This window comes from Etheostoma spectabile, chromosome 23 (assembly GCF_008692095.1).
Source record: "Etheostoma spectabile isolate EspeVRDwgs_2016 chromosome 23, UIUC_Espe_1.0, whole genome shotgun sequence".
Classification (NCBI taxonomy): Eukaryota; Metazoa; Chordata; class Actinopteri; order Perciformes; family Percidae; genus Etheostoma; species Etheostoma spectabile.
Genome location: NC_045755.1, coordinates 4939046 through 4963394, shown reverse-complemented (window position 1 = coordinate 4963394; position 24349 = coordinate 4939046). Strand labels below are relative to the sequence as shown.

The following is a 24349-nucleotide window of genomic DNA, read 5'->3' as shown; positions in this document are numbered from 1 at the left end:
GGCCGGAAGCATAACAACAAGTGAGAGGCCTGTCTAGCTGCTGGAAGCCAATAGTTAGAGCTGACTAGCAATGTGCTCCAGTTATTCACCAACGCAAACCAGTACCTGACAGGTCACTATTGGAAATGGTTGGATATATACTTTAGGCCAAAACAGACACACACAGAAGACGCATACATGGTTCTGCTTGTCGTACAATGTTCACACGTTTACTTGAGCAACCCAACATTAACTGTGATTTGATATTTCCAGCAATTCCATAATTTACAGTTTTCATGTGGTTAGGGTGTCTAAAGATGCAGTATGATTAAATAAACACAATGCAAGATGAAGCATGTGGTCAAGTTTTAGACTAGTGATCACAGATATTGACTATTGAAGCAGCAGCTGAAACCTAACTATAAGCAGGAGAACAAAAAATATTGCTACGGTTCTATGTCCCACTATTTGATGCATTTAAAAGATTGTTATGTCTCCAAGTACAGGTTACATTGTTTATATAAAAAATGATTGATTAGTGCAGCTTCAAAGGGTATGGTCAATATATAAATTCTGAAAATAAATCATAAACACTTTTTCTTTGTTGTTACAGACCTGAATGTACATGTACAGCTGATCATTTCTTGTGGTTATGAAGTCTGACAGCAGTATTTTGTGTTGGGTCTTTATACATAAGTACAATTGGATTGTTCACAGCTGTCCTTCAGCTAGTCGAGCCAAGATGAACTGAGTAAAAAGTTGTAATTCCACAGTGCTGAAGTTGAGATATTGGCTAAGAGAGAATGCTAATGGAATCATGAAGCAGCTTATCATGTGAATGAGAACAATAATGAGGAGACAAAGCAGAGACAAATCCATTGTAAGTGAGGTGGAATTATGTCGGCTCAGTGGATTATAAAAGGCCTTGATCCAGTGGGAGTTGAAAAACATGGCTTCTATTCTCGCACATATTTTTTTTTTTTTTTCCCCACACAGGCATACGCACAAATACATTCATACACAAATCCATGCACGTGCCCGTACAGCAGAGAATGTCAGAAGCACTTGAGCATTCGTACACATTAGTATAAAAACACATATGCACATTATACAACTGCACACACATCATCGTCAAACCTTGATATCTACTCATGCTGCCAGATAATTGAATTAATTCAGCTGAGGAACAACTTCACAGATTAGCGACTCAATAATAAGAAAAAACTCAGCCACGCGTAATAATTACATTTGTCTGAAATGAGGGCAGCCGTCGAATTGTATCATGCATTGCCACGCGTCCAGTTTCTTTCTCTCACACACACACACACACACACACACACACACACACACACACACACACACACACACACACACACACACACACACACACACACACACACACACACACACACACACACACACACACACACCTTTAAATGAGTTGGAAAACACAACTTATAAGCACACATGCACATTTACAGTATATACGTATTTTTGTTCTGTAGCTTTATTTTATGGTTTGCAGAAGGCCTCTTGGTTCCAATTAAGCAATATCTTGGCAGAGCATTAAGTGGTGTTTTAAGACAATAGTGTGCTTCCAACTTGTGGGAATACTTTGTGGAAGTCTGTTCCTGTTGCAACAAGAATTTTTACAGCATGATACATAAAGAAAGAACCTGTGGAAGAACCTGACTGTCCTGCACGGTTCTTTGAGATCTCATCCATTGAACACCTTAATTTTGATTTGGAACACCAACTTCCAGGCGTGCCGACCAATCTGCACCGGATTCCACTATGATGCGTTCAGGCTCAGTTAGAGCTGCCAGAGGTAATGTGCTGCTAATCTAGCCACTGTGTCCACTGGCAACAACTGCGACTTTCTCTTTCTTTTAAATGAATATTTGATGATACAATGACTTTGTCATAACATCAACCGATTAAAAAATAAACCGCAACATTAGTTTTTGTAGTTAGTGAAAAATTCCTGTTTGATCCACATTTTTGCCGATTGATTTGCAAACATAATGAAAACAGAATAGTTATAGCTCATAAATACTACATGTTATAGGCAGTAGGGTTTGATATTTTTTCCCAAAAATTAGATGAATCAGATCACGGGAAAAGATGACCCAAAAAATAAATAAGTAAAAACAGCTTTTTATTTTTATTTTTTTAGCCCAAGTAATGTATCGATATCACTCAAATATACGTTCCCAAATCCCAAACGGACATTTTTTATATTATTTGGGCAAAAGAATACATGTCCATCATCTACACAGTTTGCATTGATACATTCTGCTGTGTGATCAAGTGAGCTGCGTGCGTGACATCTGCAGCAGCAATAATTATGAAATGCCAGGTGGATTGTCTGTGACTTGTCTTCTGAAAATCTAGGCAACTTGTATAAAACCAATAATTTACAGAATTCCATTATGCAAACTGATGAAATGTGCTAAAGTAAACCACTGAATGATTCCTAAACCACTGTATTAAACAATGGGGGGGTACAGTGCCTTGCTCAAGAGCACTCCACAGTCTCCAGCTACCAATCCACACGCCATACTCTGGTCCGTACGGGAACTTGAACATTCCCAAGCTGCTGTTTTGTCCTTTTGTCCTTTTGTTTAAAATGAGTTATCCCAGAGAAAGTAAAAAGTGACAAAAGGTTGTCCAAGTAGGGTACAGTCACAAAGCATCAGTTGTCACAGCTTCCATTATGTCTTTAAAAAAAATTCTACAGTATCTGAAATGGGGATTTTGAAGAACAGACACTCTCCTTCGTTCTCGTAAACGTTTCCAGTAAACTGTAGGTTCTTGTAGAAAGACTTCTGAGAAGCATAAAGGCTGTTCGAGCAGCATTTTGATGCTCATGGTTTTGGAATGAGATGTTCAACATGAGGGTGTAATGTTACACATACTGTGTTCAGGTGTACACGTACTTTTGTAGTGTTCATTCAATTCCCCATAAAGTCAAAAGGACAAAACTAACAAAATCAATTATCCTTGGGAGGTCACTTAGCGCTCACGAGAACAGCAATGACATACTCATACAGTACATTTACACACACAGTCATGGGCAGCATCTAGGCATCTAGGCAGTGGACAGCCAGGTACAGGGGGGTGAGAAAGGTGCCATTTTTTTTATATATATATATATTTCATGGCCCCACGACATTGAGTTCTGAAACTGCAAAAACAAGCCATAAAAATTCCAGAGGGTGCATTGAAATCGTCACTAGACACCCTTCCTCTCCCCCTCTCTTTTTTCCTCCCTCTTTCAATATGCTGTCTCCCTCTCCTATTTCTGTCTATTGTCGATACAAAGCATCCCTTTCAGGCCCCAATGACTTCTCTTACGGTGGGCTTAGCGAACAATGGCTGCACTGGAAACAAAAGCCAGTTTATTAGGCTGGACATTGACAGAGAGAGAGAGAGAGAGAGAGAGAGAGAGAGAGAGAGAGAGAGAGAGAGATACCGAGAGGGAGACACACAGGGGAAAAGAGTGGCATTCTGCGTTCCATTGTGGCTGGACTCACATCTGGTGGCCATGTGTGACCGGAGCAGCAGGGCTAATGATGGGCTTCCTGAGGCCAGCTCAATTAGGCCAGGCCTCACCGGACTCCCAGAGAGAGGCAGAAAGAGAGATGACTATCAACTTGCTGCTTCACTACTTGCGTGCTTTTTTGTATATGAGTCAACTGCACTATATACAGTTGTCTCCTGCTTGGAAGTGTGTGTGTGTGTGTGTGTGTGTGTGTGTGTGTTTGTGTGTGTGTGTGTGTGTGTGTGTGTGACCTATGTCCACAAACAAGTGTTTTTTTTCTTAGACATTTGTGTGCATTCCCACCGGCACACTTCTGTGCACTGTCCTTGTTCTTCAGCCAGAACAACACCTCCCGTCAGCACACATACACACACATGCATACACACACAACCTCCTCCTGAGCAGGCTAAAACTAACTAACAGGCCGTAAAACCATTAACGGTTAGGGCGCTGCTTTGATGGCCCAACACAAGATTTCCGACACACTTAAAGCTACACAAGCTACACAGGGGGCAGAGCAAAAATGACGAGAGCCTGCAACCGTGTCCTCCGGCATGTGTGCCCATGTCTGTCTGTGTGTGTTGGGTTGTGTGTGTGTGTGTGTGTGTGTGTGTGTGAGTGTGTGTGTGTGTGTGTGTGTACATGTGAGCGCCAAATCAGATACAGTAGGTTCCTGTGACAGTACCATCCCTTATTATTCCTGCTTTGCAAACTGTTCACCCCAGAAGACACAGATTGAGAAACACAAACCTAATAAACAGCAAAAGAAAAGACAGTCTGTCTGTGTTAGTAAAAGGCTTTATTGGGGAAATTTGATGTCAATTCTTCTCATAATCACGTGTCACTAGTCAGATGTGTGTAATTAGTATTGCATAAGCAATTAACGCAAACAAGATTGAGGGTGATTTGAGGCTTTCAGTATGAGCATGAGGGCATAACCCCACAAATATGAATGTTTCAGACAAGATGCTAGTTCGTATCTGGTATTATTGATTGTAAGGTAATGAAGTCTTGTTTTGTTTCTAGATTTTCAGTCGACTCCTCACTACAATGGGTCATTTTTGAGTAGCCTACTGTATAACAACCCAGAACCCAAATGGCAGAATATAAATGGTTAATGGTCCCGAAAACCATCACATAATAAATTCAGCTAAAATCAGTAGCGTCCCAGACACAACTAACACAAGACTAGATAGTTAAAACTGTGACACATAGAAGGAAGATAATATTGTGTATCTAGAAAACGGATAAGAAGTTGGACAGGATATCCAACTGATTTGATTTAGCATAATCATGGGACGTCGATTGGTATAATATGATGATAATTTGCATTGGAATTTGTTCTTTGCACATTATACATTCCGCAGATTCATAACTTATTCAACTCGCTGAATGTATTACAGTGAAATGAGACTATGACACAGGCAAGTAACCATGCACTGTTTGCCTGGGTACATGCAGGGTACATGCACAAGCCTGTAATGCTACTAGTGAGGCGGGCTTTCCCAGGGGGGTGCAAGAGAATTGAAGTGGGGGTTTGTTGAGGGAGTGACGTGAGGTGAGCTGTGAGGTGAGAGGGAACGGTGCATGCAGCAAAGGCTGTGACACATTACTCATGGAGGCTTTTTAAATCATTAATATTTTCAACGCCCCAAATTAGCATAACAATTGTATTTTTACTCAGAGTCAGTCCTCTGTCAAATCTGATCCCACAAACATGACAAATATTTATAAATGTGGTCTGACTTATATTTTCCGGATGTCCATTGTGAATACATTTACATAAATAAGCTTAGAAATCATAGGGGCTCCATATTAGTCCAGAAGTTCAAATCAATCAAAGTAATGAATGATTTTTGTCTGTAGATCTATAGGTACACTGCAAACAGGAGCTGGGAATAGCTAATTTGGCATTCTTTATAATCTCACTGATTATATATAATTTTATTTTTTTAGATATTTACCCCAGCTTGTGTCAGTGCGTGCATAAAACTCACCTTTTTTTCAAACTATTTACAGTGGCCCTGAAGAACTGTTGGAAGAGATTCTCACCGTAGAAAAGCAGCTGATGAGAATTATGGCAAAAATTGTGGGTAAAAAGTCCATGCTACACAACAGCAGTTACAGCAACAGTGCAACATCACCTTACCTTTGAGCTCGCACACACCTGTCTGTAACTGTGTGAGTCTAAGAGTACGAGAGTCTGAGGGGAAAGATATTGTTCAGTGGAAACAGACTGAGCATAGAAACACTCAATCTAACCCCTGCCCACATCACCCTCACTGTCGTTCTCTCCCTCTCAAGCAGTAAATCAATGGTAGTCAACTGGAGCGTTCGATCCTCATCCGTTTTCACATCGCTTCTTCTGTGCGGCTTTATAGATGATGGTTTCCGTGGTTACATGAGTTCCCACTGTGGAGGGGTAGTGCTTCTTACACTGGAGAATCACAGGTTTCAGTCAGACCATCACTGGCTCATGTAGACATCATCAAGGTTGACTATGGTGTCTAACTGGCTCATATTTGTGTCAGAGTTATTCTAGATATGTCTCTAGAGGATCTTCAATGTTTTTTTTAAGCCAAGGACCCCTTCTTTAACTGAAAGAGGGTTGGAGCAGGAACCCCCTACATATATAAAATATTTTAAACTGGGCCTACAATAGTGTAGGGCGGCCTAAAGCCTTTGTACATATCTTTTTAGTCCATAGAATACCAAGCTATTAAAATAATAATTATTGGCATGACTTTATAAATCATGTTGTAATGATAAACATACATGTGGCACAGTGAATCCTTAGGATGAACTGTATCCGAGGAGGGCCTTAGTGACTACCTTACCTATAGGCCAGTAAGCCCATCATCAGTGGGGATTTATATTGGCTAAACATATGTTGGATTAATGTTAAGACATTTTCATTTTTGAAAAATGCTTTGGCAATAATTTGGAGGCCCCCATGCAGTGACTCTGAGGACCCCCTAGGGGTCCCGGACCCCACAGTTGAAGATCTCTGGCTAAAGGTAATATTTAACAGCGCCAGCAGTGCAGTCACTTGATTATCCAAAATGGGAAACTTTAAAAAAACACAACGAGTACAAACAACTTACAAATGAAGAAAAAGACAACAATGCAAAGACATGAAGTCCAAAAATGTGTCCTGTATGTACAATTTATAAAACACACTTTTACACAACGCTACAGGAGCAACCTCTAAAAGAATTCTACATTACACGTGCAAATTAAGCCGAGTTATTGGAACAAAAGAGATTTTCAATCCTACTGCGTATTGAGTAAAAACTAGCAATAGGGCAAAGCTTTCACTTATCACATCATACAAAATTCAATCCAGACATCCATGTCCCCTTTTAAGATAGAGTTGGCTCGATTTCCGGTTCTTTATTTCAACTTTAAACACACTACTTTTAAACTGTAAATGCAGAAGTTCAGACTAATACACATAACAGCCTAATGTGTCCTTCCTTTGTGCCAGTTATTACTGCACACTCTGAAGCTGTGAAACTGCTGCTTACTGTGTGTCCTGTCACGAATACAACTACACTCTGTATTTTGTGTGTGATAACCATGTACTTATGTGACACATACATTAGGTACCTACACTATAAAAGGCCTTTGACATGTGTGATTTGGTCATTGTTTGCCATGATGCATCAATTAGTGCATTAAATTGTGCACAGTAGCAGAGCAGCTTCTGCTGGTCATGAAGGACAAACTGTACCACCTGTTACAAGGCTACAGCAGCAAAAACCAAAGGCACATTCACCCCTCAGTCCCCGTCTCTGTCTGTACAGGAAATGAGCGGGCGAATAAGCAGACAGAGATAATTACAGACCAAACAATAGCTGCCATTTCTTTTCTACATCAACCTCCTGGCCCTGCCCTCTCACCAGCATCGGCGTCCACGGTGGACAGATCCAAAGCATGCCAGAGAAGCTTCATGCATCCATTTTGCTGTGCCTGTCCCTTTCCACTCTCCCTTTGCTTCCGCAGAACAAAGCATGCTAACCTTGAGATGCGAAACAGCTTTCTGCTGGTGTCTGAGGAGATATTAGGAAGGCGATAAAGTGAGATTGATGGTACTTAAATTCCCTGACAAAAATAATGGCTCATTCCTGTTGTTTAATCTTCAATCTTCATTACATGTGGGAGACGCAAGAGGTTATTTTTTTCAGGGTTTTTTTAGCCCAAAAGCAAAGGACACTATCAAGGATGGCGAGTTTACATGTTTACTACAAATGTATTGTAATTGAAGGTCCAAAGGAGGGTTTAGGAATGTATCAAATTGAGGACTGAAAAAGGATTGTTTTAAATGTGAAGGCAGTTCTTTGTGAGGATGATTTGTTTGGGGAATTAAGAGCATTTGACTGCTATTTAGCAACAGTGTAATTAGGACCACAATCCTAAAACTCTCGCCTGAATAATACTGTTGTGATTTTCACTTAGACTAATGGATTTAGCTTGTTCCCTTGACCATGGAGCCCTGTAAACCTTTTCAAAAGTAACTATTTCAAAAGACCCATTTGAAAAACAAATTGCCTTTTCTTAACTCGGGGGAAGTTGTGGAGATGGAAAGTTGTCAAAAAGCCGGCATCCATTTACATTCCACCCAGAAGGTCCAGGATTTGTTTGAGAGTAGTTGGACAACAAGGTTTACGGGCTGTTATGAGAAAGGACCTATAACCTCCCTATTGTGTGATAGGGAAGACCCCACATGTGGAGGACAGTTTCCTTCTTGTGTGAAACAGAAAAATGTTTTTTTTTTAAAGGGCACAGGTTGGATTATTTTGCTTGTGGTGGATGCCAAACAAATGAAGCCCTACCATTCTTCCACAGGTGCTGTTCTAAAGCTGACCCTGTACACTGACCTCCCAGTGGAGAGCAGCGAGCAAACATGAAATTCTTCCTTTGAGTGATCAATAGTGCAATGAAAAACAGGCGGTAGATGCAGCCTCGGCTATCTGCTCCAACGGAACAGCGAGGTCAGAACACACGGATTCAGTGTCTTGCTCAAGGACCCTTTGGCAGGGACTGCGCTTGCCAAGATGCAGCGGGGTTCCTACGGTTCAAGGGATGGGGCCCTCGCTCATCACAACACCTCTCTCAAAAGAATTACAATAAATCATTTGAATTCTAAAGCGCACAATAAACAAGCATGTTGCACGCAATTTAAGAGATCCAAGGTCCGTCATTTACACAAAGGGTTGTTTGAGATCGCAGGCAATAAAAAAAGCATGTCACTGAAATTTAAATAACAGAATGAAAAATTATTGGTGCAAGGTCATTTGTCCCTTTGCCGATTTCTAAAACAGGACTTTGAATGAAACAAAAGTTGTCTTTCTACATGTGAATATGTATCCGACTTATATCAAAGCCCAGCATGTACACAGAGCCTCAAAGTAGCAACAGAAACAAAAATAGTGTAGAGTTGTATTCTATTTATCATACTCGTTAAAAAAAAAATGTCGACAGAGTTTCAAAGTTAAGCGCATTAGAGAAGAATTGGTTGGAAGAAGAATTTCTTTTAGTGACTTTCAGCCAGCTTTCTACAACCACCTAATGATTGACTGCAAACAGACGGACTGTCAACGCAACAAACAGATGAAAGGGGTCCCGCCGTGTCGAGCCGACATTTTGACACCATATCTGTGCATGTATATAGGAAGACCGGTTTGCATCTGTGTGTGGGTGTGTGTGTCTTTGTGCATAAATGTGATGAATTGACTGTGGCCTTGTCTTCAGCCGCCACTCTGTACAGTAGGGACTGTAGTGGCAACAGAAACAATCCTTTTAATCTGGTGCATTTTTTGCTGTGTCTCAGTCTGATGTCCGACTGCACAAAGGAAGTTCAGGGAACAAACAACTGGTATTTTTTTTCTCTGTGTCTCTCTCTCTCTCCCCCTCCCTCAGTGAGGCTTCAAGGTCTGCTTTGGCGTTCAGTTAGTTAGTTTACTCGCCAACAAAGCAAACCCAAACTTCAGAGTTCTCCAATGGCGTTGTGCAGTGTGTGTGTGTGTGTATATGTGTGTGTGTGTGTGTGTGTGTGTGTGTGTGTCCTCCATGTTGTGGTATTGGAAAAAATAAATGGAGGGAACTTCCTAAAAACTTAACTGCACTGGGAGGAAGTTGAGCAAATTGCTTAAAAAGTTCCTCTTATCCGTCATTCTCCTGCATACATCGCTCTATTTCTTCTTTGTCTATGTTATCTCTTCCTTTGTCATATCGGCGCTCCCTATCTATGATAATAGCTGTCAGTCCGAACATTAAATAATAATGTCTGCTTCCAAATCAGACCCGGTACCAAACCCATGCCTACCAAGTAGCGCTACCCGCTGCCTAATCTAGCTCATCCTCCTGAGTTCAATACAGTTTATCAGCAAGAGACAAGGGGGGAGAAAGAGAGAGAGAGCGGCAAGGAAAGAGGACAAAGTAAGGAATAGAAGGAGAATGAGGCAGGAGGAGGGAGGGGGGTCAGCGGAGGTAGAAAAGAAGAGATGAATGCAACCCCTGTTCCTTCCCACTGTCTCAAACAAGGCCTGGGTAAACAGGAAGTACAGCTGTGCTCTCCTTCTCTCTGTCCCTCTCTGTTTGTTTTTTCACTCTTTTTTTGCTCCTGCACCTCCCTTCTTAGCTTGTCCAAAAGTACATTGCATTCCTATTCCACTTTCCCATTCCACATTTTCTATGTGCGCTACACTAGCCCATGAGAATAATAATGGACAAAAGTGAATGAGAAAAAAGAAGAGAAAGAGGGAAAACAAAAAGTGAGTTGCACAAACAAACAATTGACAAATGCTGCTGGAATATCCCGCTGCCTTCTCGTCCCATTGCGAGGAGTCATGATAGTTGGCAATCTAGACACGCAGTTCCCCTCAGTGGGCCCTAATCCCCCTATTTCTTTAAGAGAGAGAGGGAGTAGAGCGGAGGAGAAAGGAGGCATTGTGGCTCGAGACAGCGCAGTAAAAAGAGGAGCGTACAGTACCAAATTGAGGTCGCAGCAAGACAATGGCTGCCCTTCACTGGCTCATTCACACACGGTCTCCACACAGCTCTATCAAACGCCTCTTTCTTTTCTTCTTCCCCTCCTCTGTTCTGTTCTTTCTCTTTCTTTCTCTCACGTCCGTCTTTCTTCTCCCTCATCACAGAGGGATGGGGGATAATGAAACCCCGGCTCACCCAGGCTGTCCTGGGGCCCGTTTCAGAGAAGAGGATCTCTCTCTCTTTCTCTCTCTCTCTCTCTCCTAAATAGGCACCTTCTCATCTTCTCTATTCAACGTTCTACTCCTTTTCCTCCCACCACTTTTGTTTTTGGGGGGGATGTATAGTGCAACAGGAAGTGGTTTGTTAATTTTCAAACTTGTAGTCTTCATCCGCTGACTCAAGTGACAATACATGAGGCAATGAATCAGATTTCACGCAGCTCCCGCTGCAGCCACAAAATAATTTATACGACTTTTGTTTTTTGTCTTGGTCCTTAAGACCATGTTGAATGTTGGGGTTAAATAGCTAACGCTACATAATCAACGCTATGTCTGCTTGTTGAAAAAGCAGGAGAACTTCTTGTATCAACGTTGGTTCCATTCAGTAGCACACCACAGGCGCTGACACTCTGGCTCTCAAATGTCAGTCAGCTACTACCGAGGGAAGCATCCACCCTGAGGCTTAAAGCTTACACGCTGTTCTCATAAAGATGTTTTTTTAAACTATTAAAAGTCTTTTGAAAAGTGGAAAAACAAAGCACACAATAGCTGCGTCTTAATGTATATTTCGTTACTTAAAAAAGGGCAGAGGAATTCAAAACGAATGAGACATAGAGGTAAAAATCTAATTTGATCAAACAGTTTTAATTTCAGCTAGTTAAGGATAGGCAATAGACGTGCCTAAAAGAGATGAACAGTGTATGAAGATGAATGTATGTTTGAATCATACATACTTTCTGCTCAATTTAAAAGGGTAACCCACATAAAATACTACTCAAATCCTGTTTGTTACTTAGGGGTGTTGCTGTTGGGTGTTTGCACACGGGGCGCAAAGCCCCGAATCAAGATAAAATTAAGTTCTGTCAAGTTTATTAACAAGAAAATCTGCGGTTGGTTTTTTGATAGTTCCCATCCTATAGGATTGAGAAACAAGTGAGATGGCGAGCCAAGCCCAGCTGCTGTGGACGGTTGTGGATACGGTGTGGCCTACCGTGGGACCTGTCCACAGAGGACATCTGACTTGCTTGAGCACTCATTTGGAGCAACACGTATACACTTTAAGCTCTACCTGGGTAGCAGTAGGTTTAGTAGTGTACACACAGGACAAGAACTGAATCTATCTGATCTCAACTCCTTAACTCGGAGGAGAGTTCGGTACAGGACACGTACTGAACTTGTTAATCTCAACTCATTAACCTAAAGGAGCAAGAGCTGTCCATCTCTGTGGCCCATCTTGCTTCAAGGGAGCATTCCCTTGAGTGATCCCAGTGATTTCCTATTCCTATTTATTTATTTATTTATTTATTTTCCCTCCTCACACCTGCCTCCATCTTGTTATCTGCAATATTATAATGTTCACCTGCACTGCTGACTGTTACTATAGTAACAACTGTTTATAGCTGCATCTTTTTTGCACTACTTACCTTTTTGCACTACTTACATTTCAATTTGCACTGCTGATTGTTTATTTACAGTGCCCATTGTTAACATGTACATCTGCAATACCGTACTTTAACTGTAATATGCAATTACTTTCCACTGTACATTAATTGGGATAGCTTCTGCCCAAACTTTATTTGTACTACCTTAAATCATTGTTGTACTGCTCATTTTAGCCTAACTTATTATATCTATCTGTAAAAAATTCTGTCTATAATAATAGCCGCCTGTATATATATTACATACATATTCACCTATAAACTCTGTAAACCATTAGTATATTATGTTCATTGTACCTACTGTAAATGTTACTTATAGTAATATCCACCTGTGTATTAAAGTACATATCCAGCTGTAAATCTTGCTCACAAACCTATTTTATTTTATATTCATGGACAAACCATCTGTAAAACTTGTTTATATAGTATATCATTTCTTATTTATTCAGTACTTATCCATGTCCTGCACTTATGGAACCATTGTATATCCTGTGCTTACTGCTATTGCACTTCTGGTTAGACCCAAACTGCATTTCGTTGCCTTGTACCTGTACATGTGTAATGAAAATAAAGTTGAATCTAATCTAATTTTTCTATTATTTTATAGAGCAATTGGGGAGTTTTGTGGTGGAGTGTTTGTGGTTGCTGTTAGGCAATACAAGTGTTAAGTGTTCAACTCAATACTATCTCCTCTTCATGAGTTATTAAAGCAAACTCCCCATACCTAGCTAGATGTAAGCGTCTCACTAAGGCTGGGTAATATGAAGAAAATCAAATATCACAATATTTTTGACCAAATACCTCAATATCGATGCCAAAATGATATTGATACAGTGTTGACTATTGGTGCTTTCACTAAATATTTACACAATGAGATTTGTGACAAATAATAATCAGTAATGTGGATATAATGACTAGTGGGTAAAGGCAAATAATATAACAGTTACAACAGTCTGGTAAGATTTGAAAATGACTTCACTTTACTGTAATGCAGCCTTTAAAACCAGGAAAAGAAAACACTTATGCCATATTACGATATCCAAAATCTAAGACGATATCTAGTCTCATTTCATGATATTGATATAATATCATTATACTGCCCAGTTCTACGTCTCACACACTCATTGATTGGAGCAGTGGCCCTACAGTAGGATAAGATGTGTTTTGTTTGTTGATGTGTAGTATATACAATCTATTCTTGAAATGGAAATTAAACTGTTTCCTACTTTGCGACTGGCTCATATGGCTGGCTATCAAGTAAATGTATTTCTGTTTTCAGGGAGTTGCCTCATCAGTAGCCCAAAATTTGTATACAAAATACTACAGGTTGAAAGAATGTGCTTAGGAATGTCGAAGACATCTATTTTGTTTGCAGAAATGTATGACTTATGTACCGTTTTCACACCAATTCAGAGCAGCTGTTATGAGAGAAAGCTTTATTCTAATAAAGAGTTGGCTCCGTCTTTGTAAAGCATACACAGATGTCTCATTTACTAAGTCCCATATCATATGGAAGCTACTTGTAAAGAAGAAAAGTAAAATATGTTCCCTTTTCTGCTAATGAATGGATCTGTGGAATTCACTGTTCCACACAGAGACAATCATCTCAGAATGCCTCTGTATAGAAACGAGTTAAAAGCAGAGCAAAAGAACCTTCGGGCTACTTGGGTCACAAAGGCTGATGATCCACAAACTTAATATGGCTTGGCAAACCTAATCGTTCAAAATGGATCGAATACAGAGTCTACTGGAGGCCTCTAACCGGTTTACTGCGAGACAAGTAGGGGAACAGGCGTTGGCATTGTTATTCAAGCCACAGAAAAATTGTTCACTTCCAATCACATTTAGGCAGGACGTCAACTGCCCACAGGGTTGAGCGCATGATGGTGTTAAGGTGCCTATTATTGCCCCACTGGAAAAGACTGCTTTGATTTACTTTGACGGTCAAGTGCTCTTCTGTGGAAAGCAGTCGTTTTGCATCGCATACAATGATATACACAGTTCAACCTGTTCAAACACACACACACACACACACACACACACACACACACATAAACATATAGAAAGGGAACCTGCAGATAGTCACACACATATCATGCCTGGAGTCAAGTGGGGAGGGAAAGAGGTGTGTGACAGAGAATATATTTAGAGTGTAGACAATGAATACTAATGGGGAGAGCGTGGCCCAGACCATAGGGCAGGGTTCAAAGGACTCACCTTGTTGGTTATCTGTCATCCTTTAACATCCAAAGGCAATTGGCTGACAACTGACATTAGTATTAAAGTCAGAAGGGAGCGGTCACATAGCAACACACTAATGTAACCAATGATGTCTCCTACAGTACATTACCGTACAACCACATTGTGTACTGTCTGTAACCAAACGGTTTAGACGGAGCATTTGAGCATTTCGTAATTTCAAGGAATTATGTTGGTTGTGGAAAACGTTTTCTTCTCCAGGCCAAGTCAAATATTTCTTTTTATATATTTCAAAATCACAGCAAAAATCAGCCTTAAGGGGGCTTTAAAATATGTACATGACACCCTCCTCTATAATGGGTGTTCACACGCAAAACCCGCCCAGCATTAAAGCAATGCGGAGGGCTGCGTTTGTTCAGGCACAGGTGGAAAGGGACAATTAATCCAGATTTTGAGTTCATCCAGTTTGAGTTATCGTGCATTTTTAGGGTCTTCCCAGACGCCAAAAAGACTGCACAGCTGTTTAAAGCACTCTCCCACTGGATTGTCATATATATATATATATATATATATATATATATATATATATATATATATACACACTTCTTTCATAGCAAGGTAAATAGTGAAATTCAAGAGTTAAAGTTACACGATATTCTAACAGGATTGTGTGCTCAAATTTAGGGTAATGTGACTCCCAAACTTTGGAGGAATTCTTCCATCAGAAATCCCTCCCTTTCTTTAAAACCAAAATAATTAGCAGGAAAGATTTGGCTGCATGTCATTACTTTAACAGACACATCATATTGCACTTAACTTTCATGCCAACAATCGTTTGTCAGAAGTGTGTGTGTGTGTGTGTGTGTGTGTGTGTGTGTGTGTGTGGGGTGGTGTTTGTGTTGGTGTGTGGGGTGTTCAATGGCAAAATAAAATGGCGAAATAAAATCAACAAAACCATACACCTCCTCACTTTTAGAGTCAACTGACAGCCATGGTGTGTGAAGCCATGTGAAGGTTGGTATTAAGTGGGAGGAACGGTCAATCCTGCGTGGTTATTTTACTGTCATTTCATTGACATTTCGCATTGCTGTTCAAACAACAAATGTACAACTGTCAGACGGGAAACAGGCCGAACATAAGGCGGTGAAATGACAGGTAGGAAAAAAAGGTGGGTGGGCGGGCAAACGCGGTGCTAATGGAGCTACTGTGGAGGCAGTCAGAGAGGTGACACTCTGTGGCCAACAGGGAGCAGACAGCAGCCCTGACCTCCCAATCTTACATACAGCACAGCCACTTTCAAGCTTTAATTACCTGTCACACTGGGAGCGGCTGTGTATCTGTGCGTGTTTTGGACGAAGGGGTGTGGTAGGAGACAGCACTTGACCCGACATGCAAACCAACCCTGTGTTTCCCATAAATGACATTAAAAAAAGCATGGGCGGCCACGCAAACCTGCCCGAGACCCTGCCTCCCCTGGCCCTCTCCCTTTCTGGCTCCCAGTAATTACCTGTGGGCCTATGGAAGGGTGGGAACCATTGTGTGCTGCCTGCATAGCACTCAGGGAGATGTGGGATTGATGCACACTCAGCGACCTCTCTGATTGGGGTTAACAGCAGCCTCATTTGCATGAGAAGATGAGGCTTTCATTAGCCACAGAGCAAGACCTCAGGTGCAGAACCACACACCACACACACACACACACACACACACACACACACACACACACACACACACACACACACACACAAACGGAGAGGGTCAGTTATTTAACCTTTGAAAAGACACAAGTTTCTCTTTGGTTTTTGGGGGTGTGTATACAAAATATCAAATTTTTTATTGTGGCTAAAGTTGTACCGCCCAAAATATGTTAAAAAAGTCTAAATACCCAAATAGATTTGAATGTGTGAGGACCACAAGTACAGATAGCGAACTTGGTCATTCCATATCTGTTTTCTCGTAAAACGTTAGCATAGAAAGTTTTAAAGGAAAGGGATAAGCTGGTATTGTAACGTGGCAAGAAAAATCACAAAAAACTTTGGTGGCATAAGAAGACGTTTAAAAAACAATGTCCTCCTGGATCCATTTTCTTCATATACTGTACATTCTACAGTATTCTATAGTTTTGTGAGTGTCAAGACTGTAATTTTACTATGTTGGTCTATTCTGTACACGTGTTCTTCCTGAAGTTTCTTCATTTTTCTTTCCTTATTCTTCCTGAATCGAGGCTCTAAGGAAAGAAGCAAATCAGCTTCCCCCTGAAGCAAATCTGTTATCGGGCTGATAAAATAAAAAAAAATATATAACTACAATCTGAGAAACTATCTATCTCTGGTTTGGTTACATTTTTAATAATTAAAATGGATATACTCCCATTTTTGGCCACCTTATATGGTAAGTAAAGTATTGTGTGGCAAGGTAAACTAATTTTCCCCAATAGCCTGTCCAACATTGAGAAGAAGATGCATAACAATTACGATAATCCAGAACAAGTGGTTTTCCCCTTTGTGAGAATGGCTTGCAGCAGCTATTGCTCCAGCACAAAAATAGTGCTGAGATACAGCCGGCCTGGCCTTGGTCAACTGATAGAACGGAAGTTTCTTTATACTATTTAAACCCTTAATAATACATAACACAATCACTTGCACACACAGAGAGGACCTGCCAGACTACATACAACTGAAGAAAGCTCAGTGCAGATCTGAAATAGAGTCACGCAACATAGTGGACACTTCACTCAGTGACACCTACAAATGCTCTCTCTCACACACACACACACACACACACAACACATACACACACACACACAGAGTCACACATTGTCACACACAGTGTCCTGTGCTGTCATGTATAATTCAGCGTGTGGCCGGGCGGGCAGATGCCTCATCCCCAGGAGGTCCCATCATGCCTTTGCTAGGATGAAACATTTAACAGCACAGGACAAAATGGAACACGCTCAACAAATGAACGGGAAGAAAGGAAAAAAGAACACACACACACACACACACACACACACACACACACATCTCTCACTATCAGATGGATGCTTTAAAACAGACATAACCTTTCACACATGCGGAGCTCAATTAAAACTGTCAAAGACATAGAAGAGGAAGAGATTTTTTTAAGTGTTAAGTTCTTTTTGACTTTGAAACACACAACATGACATTTCCACATTGTGATGTTTTTGTACAAAAGAAAAAAACATCTTTTATCATCATGACCTCCAAGCCCTAATGCGCGCACACACAGACACACACACCCATGTTCAGTGAGAAACACTGGTTCTCATTTTAAGGCTGGGGAAACAAATGGCCACTTGGCTGGGCATGCATGAGCACACACAGATACACACACAGACACACACCAGAAGTGTGTCGTTAAATGAGACACCAAACAACTGTAAGAGTGCTTTCACAGCAGCCTCCTGGGTGAATAACTGTAGAGAAACCACAATATGGGCGCATAATATCAATATCGTTCTATATTCAGCACATGACGGGCCAAAGAAGAGGAAGCCGTGTGTGTGTGTGCGTGTGCGTGTGTGTGTGTGTATATGCTCAGAGGCTTCTGTATGAACGCATGCCTGTGCTTAATGGAGCAAAGAGGAAGAAGCTCTGTAAGTGTGAGCAGATGCTGGTGCTGCGTGTGCGAGAGAGAGAGAGAGAGAGAGAGAGAGAGAGAGAGAGAGAGAGACTAAGAAGGCCTGGAGTGTGGCCAGGCTGGTTGTACACTGAATATTAATGTGTTGTAACCTCGACACATAAGGAGCTGCTGGTGCTGGAGAAGAGCCTCCTCTGATGACATCACACAAGGAGACAGGGACTCCTACCTGATGTAACACACTGAGGCATCACTCCTCTCCTCTAGTTTCCTCTAATCTAACCTTGTCTCCTCACATATGTTGTTCTTTACCCTCCTCATCTTCTCCCACATCCCTTCTCTTCTTTTTTCCTTCCACTCGCTTTACTCAAACATCTTCTTTCTTAAATCTCTTCTTCCAACTCCATTCCCATCTCCTTGTTTCCCTCTCCTCCAATCGCCCTTCAATAGAACGGTGTTTCCTCATGCACAAATGTCCTCCAACCTCCACACCTTTATTCTCCTTCTTTTTTATGAAAACCTACAGTATGTTCTCCAGCTTACGCTTCTCTGCTGACCATCTCTGCTCACACCTTATGTCCTCCACCCTTCATCTTTTTTTCACCAGCCTTCTTCCCCCTCTACTCAGCACTCCTTCGTTCAATTTCTTTTTCCACCTCCATTTCCCTCTTCTTCCTCTCACTTCTTCTGTCTCCCACTCCTACCCTTCTTTCCTTTAATCTAAACTAGGCTTCTCAAATTCCATTACCTGAGCTCCTCTCTTTTCCTTCCATCTTCTTATTCTCTTCTGTTGTCCTTCTTTTCTTCAATCTCTTTCACCACATTTATCACCCTATTCCTCTTATCCCTTGCCTCTCTCTTTCTGTCTTTTAGGTTATCCAACCTTGTCGCCTGATGTCCTCCACCCTTCTCCTTTTCTCACTTTTTATTCATCTGCGCTCCTATCCTCTTCTTTTTTCAATCTCCTTCTCCACTTCCATCCCCCTCTTACTCCTTACTTCCCATCTCCACTCGTCTTTGTCTTCGTTCCTTCCCTCACTTCACCTTCCATAACCTTGCGCTATCCTCAGATCCCTTTTCCTCCTCCATCCCCCTCTCCTTTCGCCACCTCTTGTCAATTATTATTGCCATTCTCCTTCCTGTGTGTGAGTGTATATGATTCAGGCTGTACAAGTATCTCTCTCTCTATTTCTCTCTCTTGCTCTCTCTCTCTCTCTCTCTCTCTCTCAGCTCACTGCCAGGCTACCGCAGCCCAAACTGTTCAGCTGCAACTGTTCCAAGCCCAATAATTACAGCTTGTCAGAAAGAATTAATTTTCTCATTTCTCATAAAGACGTGTAAAAAATTACCATGTTATTATAACGCCGCCACTCTCTAGAGGCACCAACGAAAACCAAATGTAATTTCGGAAATTCTTCCCTCGCACATTAAATTAAACACATAAATAAGAGTTTAGGAATTGGGGGGAGGTTGTTTGGGAGGAAGGGGGAGGGGGTAGCATATGTTCGTTAGGCTGGCCCCAGCACTGGGTAATGGCCGTCGTAATGTTTTGATGGGCCAGGCTATTGGTAAGCACCAATGCATTTGCATGATCACCGTTGAGCTGCCAATTAGCTCTCACACAGCTCTGGACAGAGCTGGGAGAGAGGGGACCGGGGATCTGTTGGCCATAAGAAACACGCAGCAAGATACGGAACTAAGCTCCTTAACAAGCACGTATGGAAAATAGCATATTTCCTGCAGGGAGATGCTCTACGAGATGTGTTGCTCTTCACGGAGGATCTGTTAGTCTTATGAAAATGTTTATGACTTACAGTAAAGCAAGGCTTTGGGTTCAATGGTGCAAATACCAACAACAACAAAACACGGCAACCGATCTTGCGTGAAGATGCAATAAAATCTATTAAATAGAACAAATTGTGTTTATTATTTTGTGCTACAATTCTATAATGCTTGTTTTGCTTTGCTCATGTTGTTTTGTAAAGGTTCGATAGGCCATTGCTTTAGCTAAGAGTGCCGTGAGTGGACACTGATCTAAATAAATCACAGAAATATACAGAAAAATACATAGAAAAAGAACCTGGTCAGCGGCCGTGTACGATTGACTTGTTCGTCGGTGATACACCTGACCACTTCCTCTTGCACCTTCTGCTTCCTAAACCCACCAGGAATCAGAAAACCAACGTACAACAGCAACATAGAGCCACTGTATAGCTTCTAAACAGTCCTCCCAATAAAACTGCATGTATGTGTGTTCAAGTGGAAGGCACAGACAAAGGATGTAGTCCTTGAGTTAGGTGCGTCAGATCAGAAAACGCTTCTACAGTATGTGTCGTTCTAGAAAGGATGGTGGTTTGACGTTTAACTTTGAGGATTTTTTACCATACTATCCATGCAATCATAAAGTGACTATTTATATTCTTTCTGTGTTATATTATTTCTGTGTGTGTGTGTGTGTGTGTGTGTGTGTGGTCTTTGAAATATTACATGAACCGTTCATCCGATCTACTTCACGCTTGGTTTCCTGGGGTACCCAATGAACTTGGGGTTTGGAATTTGGAGCAGTTTGATAGCATTGGATATTGGATATTAATAAACTGTGAATTAAACTAAATGGCTGCACAATAAAGGTTGAAGAACGAAGGTTGATAAAAAAAGTGCTGAAGAAAAAAAAGGGCTGCCATAACACATATAAAAAACATCTACCATTCATGATAAAAGCCCACCTTAAATTCACTCAGAACATTTTGCCAAAAGGAAACTCAATAAAAAGGCATTTTTGCCGACACTAGATATCAAACAAAAGAAGATAGCACATAGCAGAACATAACATCATCTCGGAGCTGACAGAGCAAAGAAAGATCTCTTCCCCCGTCTCTTATACCGTCGGCAAAATACCCCCATAATAATCAAATCCATACTTCAACATTAAGCCTAAATGAACACCTCAGCTTGAAGTGATAAATTAATTAACGATAATAATGATAAGACAAGACAGCACCGGCGTCATTAAACACTGAATGTGTATCAACATGTATCGTTGACAAAAAAGGACAACACTAAAATGTACTTAAACTAAAACACTTGATGTTCATAGCTTTCCAATTTTCTTCTGTGCCCCTCTCTCTCTGTCTCTGTCTCTCTCTCAAGAAACACACACACACACACACACACACACAAATTACAGGTGTGTAATAACGCAGATTTTTGCTGATTGGCTCTCATAACATGCTGGATTGGGTAGAGCATGTCACATCGCCATGAGGAAAACATCTGTAATTACTCCACATTTTAATTGTGATATTTTGTGAGTATATTCTAAATCTGTAACGCCATAGAAATGCAGTATTAGAAGGTTTTCCTCTAAAGTAGAAGTACATAGTAAGTCAGTAGTAGGCCTAGGCTCTAAAATATGCTTTAGTGGCCTTCTGTAAGTAATTTTGGGGTACACTGGTTCTGGAGGTAGCTACAAGGAGTAATACCACAGGCCTAGCAATCAGCCAGTTCAACAGGCACATCCTGAACGGGCATTGTGCTAGTGATTACAAACAGCATGATTATGACAACCTTACATTTTCAAATCTATATGTTAGGTTTGCTTCTTTGCTGCTCAGTTTTTTTGATGGGATTTAAAGGTGGGATCACATTTGTGGAGATGAATAATCCATCTTTTCCCCTTGTGTGAGCTAGCTAGGTAACAAGAAACGGAACATGAAACTGTTGCAGAAGACCAGCCTCTTCTCGCTGTGCCGGGAAACTCCCACAACAAAACAAACCCAAACACAGATGAACGGGGTGTCCCCTCCAACTCTCTGGCACAGCGAAGGCAGGAACTTTCCCTGCCTGCAGCATAGGACACAGCACACACACACACACACACACACACACACACACACACACACACACACACACACACACACACACACACACACACACACACACACACACACACACACACACACTTCTAGTGACGCAGAAAAAGGTCACCCCTGGTTGACACACACGCAGTGGGCAGATTCATGGCTGATCTGACAGGGCTGCTACAAACATTCATACATCTACGCATGCACAAACACACTACAACACACCCGGGCCACGGTCAGTGTAACCAGTGCCAGCTAAATCTCCTCAGCAGAGCAGTGATGAGGCCGCAATCTGTGATCATGACACTGCCTTGACACACTGTCTGGACTTCTCCACACACATAAACATACAAAGACCCAAGCACAGAGAGCGTGCAGACAGTATCAGCTGAGCCCCTATTTCATGGTCATTTGTGTTAGGTCTGCGTTTGCTACCGCTGCCCTCCTCTGACTCCAGGCCTTGCTCTCCACACAGCAGCATCCACTGCAGCCGAGCATCCCTCGGGATGCTTTTTCAATGACGCGTCAAAACATTTACAGAAATTCAACAGTCAAATTCTTTTTTTTGTGCAAAGTTTTTAGATGAGAAGTCAAAGTTCTCAAGATAGAAACAAGTGGCCGTGCAGAGAATACGTGGCTTGTGTAGTTAAAAGACCTGCCCTCTGCCTGAAAAAAACTAAATATATCAGTTTGGCTGCTGGTTAGTACTTTTTAGCCCACTTTTCAAGGGTATAAAATTAACCTTTTCCTCATTATGAACAGCGCTGGGTGTAACGCGTTACAAAAGTAACACAATTACAGCATTCTTTTTGCTGTAACGCAGTAATGTAAGGCATTACTAATTACATTTTGGTAATATTATAACCGTTATAATCTCAGTAACGCAAGTTACAACGCATTTTAATGCAACATTTAGCGGTGTTTTGTTTTTTTAAGTATTCACCAACACCGCAAAACATTTCTTCACAAAAAAGCTGTGAGGATTATTTCCTGTTGCTGTATTCGATGGTTGAGGTGACTGCAGATACATTTTGCGAGATGGACCTTATTTTCCGGCGTTATTACGCTGTGTTGAAGTGAGCTGTCCCGTCTCTGTATCCGTGTTTAGAACCAGAACCGGTACGGACAACATCTGTGTCCAACAGGTGACGGTACATGAGCACGGAAAGAAGTGTGTCCAAGCTGCTGACAGATATTAATATGATGGGAAGTAATGTTTAGGCTTGCTACGTGTACTGTAATATCATTGCTTCTTATCAGCTGTGGAGAGTAACTATGCCATACTTTAATACAACTGTAAGGTACTTTTAATTAAGGAATTTAAGTTTCTCCTACTTGCGTATTGTATGTTTTACTTATGTATTTTTATAGCTTTGGTTAATTTGCATATTCATATTAATTAAACAAACTATTCTAAATAATCAATGATTTTTTAAAGAGGAGACTATTGATCAAGTGGTGAAATTCACAAGCTACCTGCCAAGTCAAACTTCCTCTGTATTTTGGTGAAAATAAATCTAAAGTAGTGTAAATCATTACAATTCAGACATTAATGTTGTAACATAACTAATTACTCTCAAATGACAGTAACTAGTAATCTATAATACATTTTGGAAGTAACTTGCCCAACACTGAATTTACAGTATGGCTGCACTGCATGGTCAGTACTAAGGCTACAGTACTTTAGGTCATCTACTATGATTCATTTATCTTAACCAGTATGATAATTGACTGTCAAATGTGTGTAAGAAATTAACAAAAACAAGTATAAAGTGTTTAGTTGCATTGGAGTAGGTTATTTTTAATAACTCTAACTGTAAACCTAACTTTGGCAGACTGATGGATGGAACTGTCAGTGTATGTAACATGGAGATTAGAGATCAGTTGGAGCTCCTACCAGTAACTTGACGGGTCAACCTGAAGAGAAAATTGCCCTGAAGTAATCAAATCCTCTGGTCTTCTGCTGGTCCCCCTCACTCCTGGACAAAAAGAAGAACATAGCACAATATTTATGTCATCTAAAGGCAGATAATCAGATGTACATTACCGCGGGGTTAGAAACACATGGAGAAGGGCTTCTCAAAGTCAAATCAATGCGGAACCAGCTTGTACCCCGTGTTATGAAGTGAAACATTTTCTATTTTAAATAAATGTTATACTGTTCAATAAATTGTTAGTGAAGTTGAATATAGAGTAGTGTAACAGACCATACCTGGCCTTCCTCTCCCTTAAAGGTTCCATGGCATGACAATTTCACTTTATGAGGTTTTTTAACATTAATAAGCGTTCCCCTAGCCTGCCTATGGTCCTCCAGTGGCTAGAAATACTGATAGGTGTAAACCGAGCCCTGGGTAGCCTGTTCTGCCTTTGAGAAAATGAGAGCTCCCTTATGAGGTCATAAGGAGCAATGTTACCTCCCCTTTCTCTGCTTTGCCCGCCCAGAAAGAACACCCATAAGAGAGAGACATCATGGATTTTAAACAAGCAAAGTGGCAGTTGGTCAAGGCCACACCC

General features: G+C 41.1%; 1 protein-coding gene across 1 annotated transcript in view; it reads right to left on the bottom strand.

Moving 5' to 3' along the window:
• sox5 (SRY-box transcription factor 5) overlaps positions 1–24349 on the bottom strand; it is a 260812-nt gene that overhangs the window by 115321 nt on the left and 121142 nt on the right. Inside the window, exon 3 of the mRNA XM_032504960.1 lies at positions 23733–23814. The gene's annotated coding sequence lies outside the window, so the exon portion shown is untranslated. The remainder of the gene's footprint in view (positions 1–23732; positions 23815–24349) is intronic.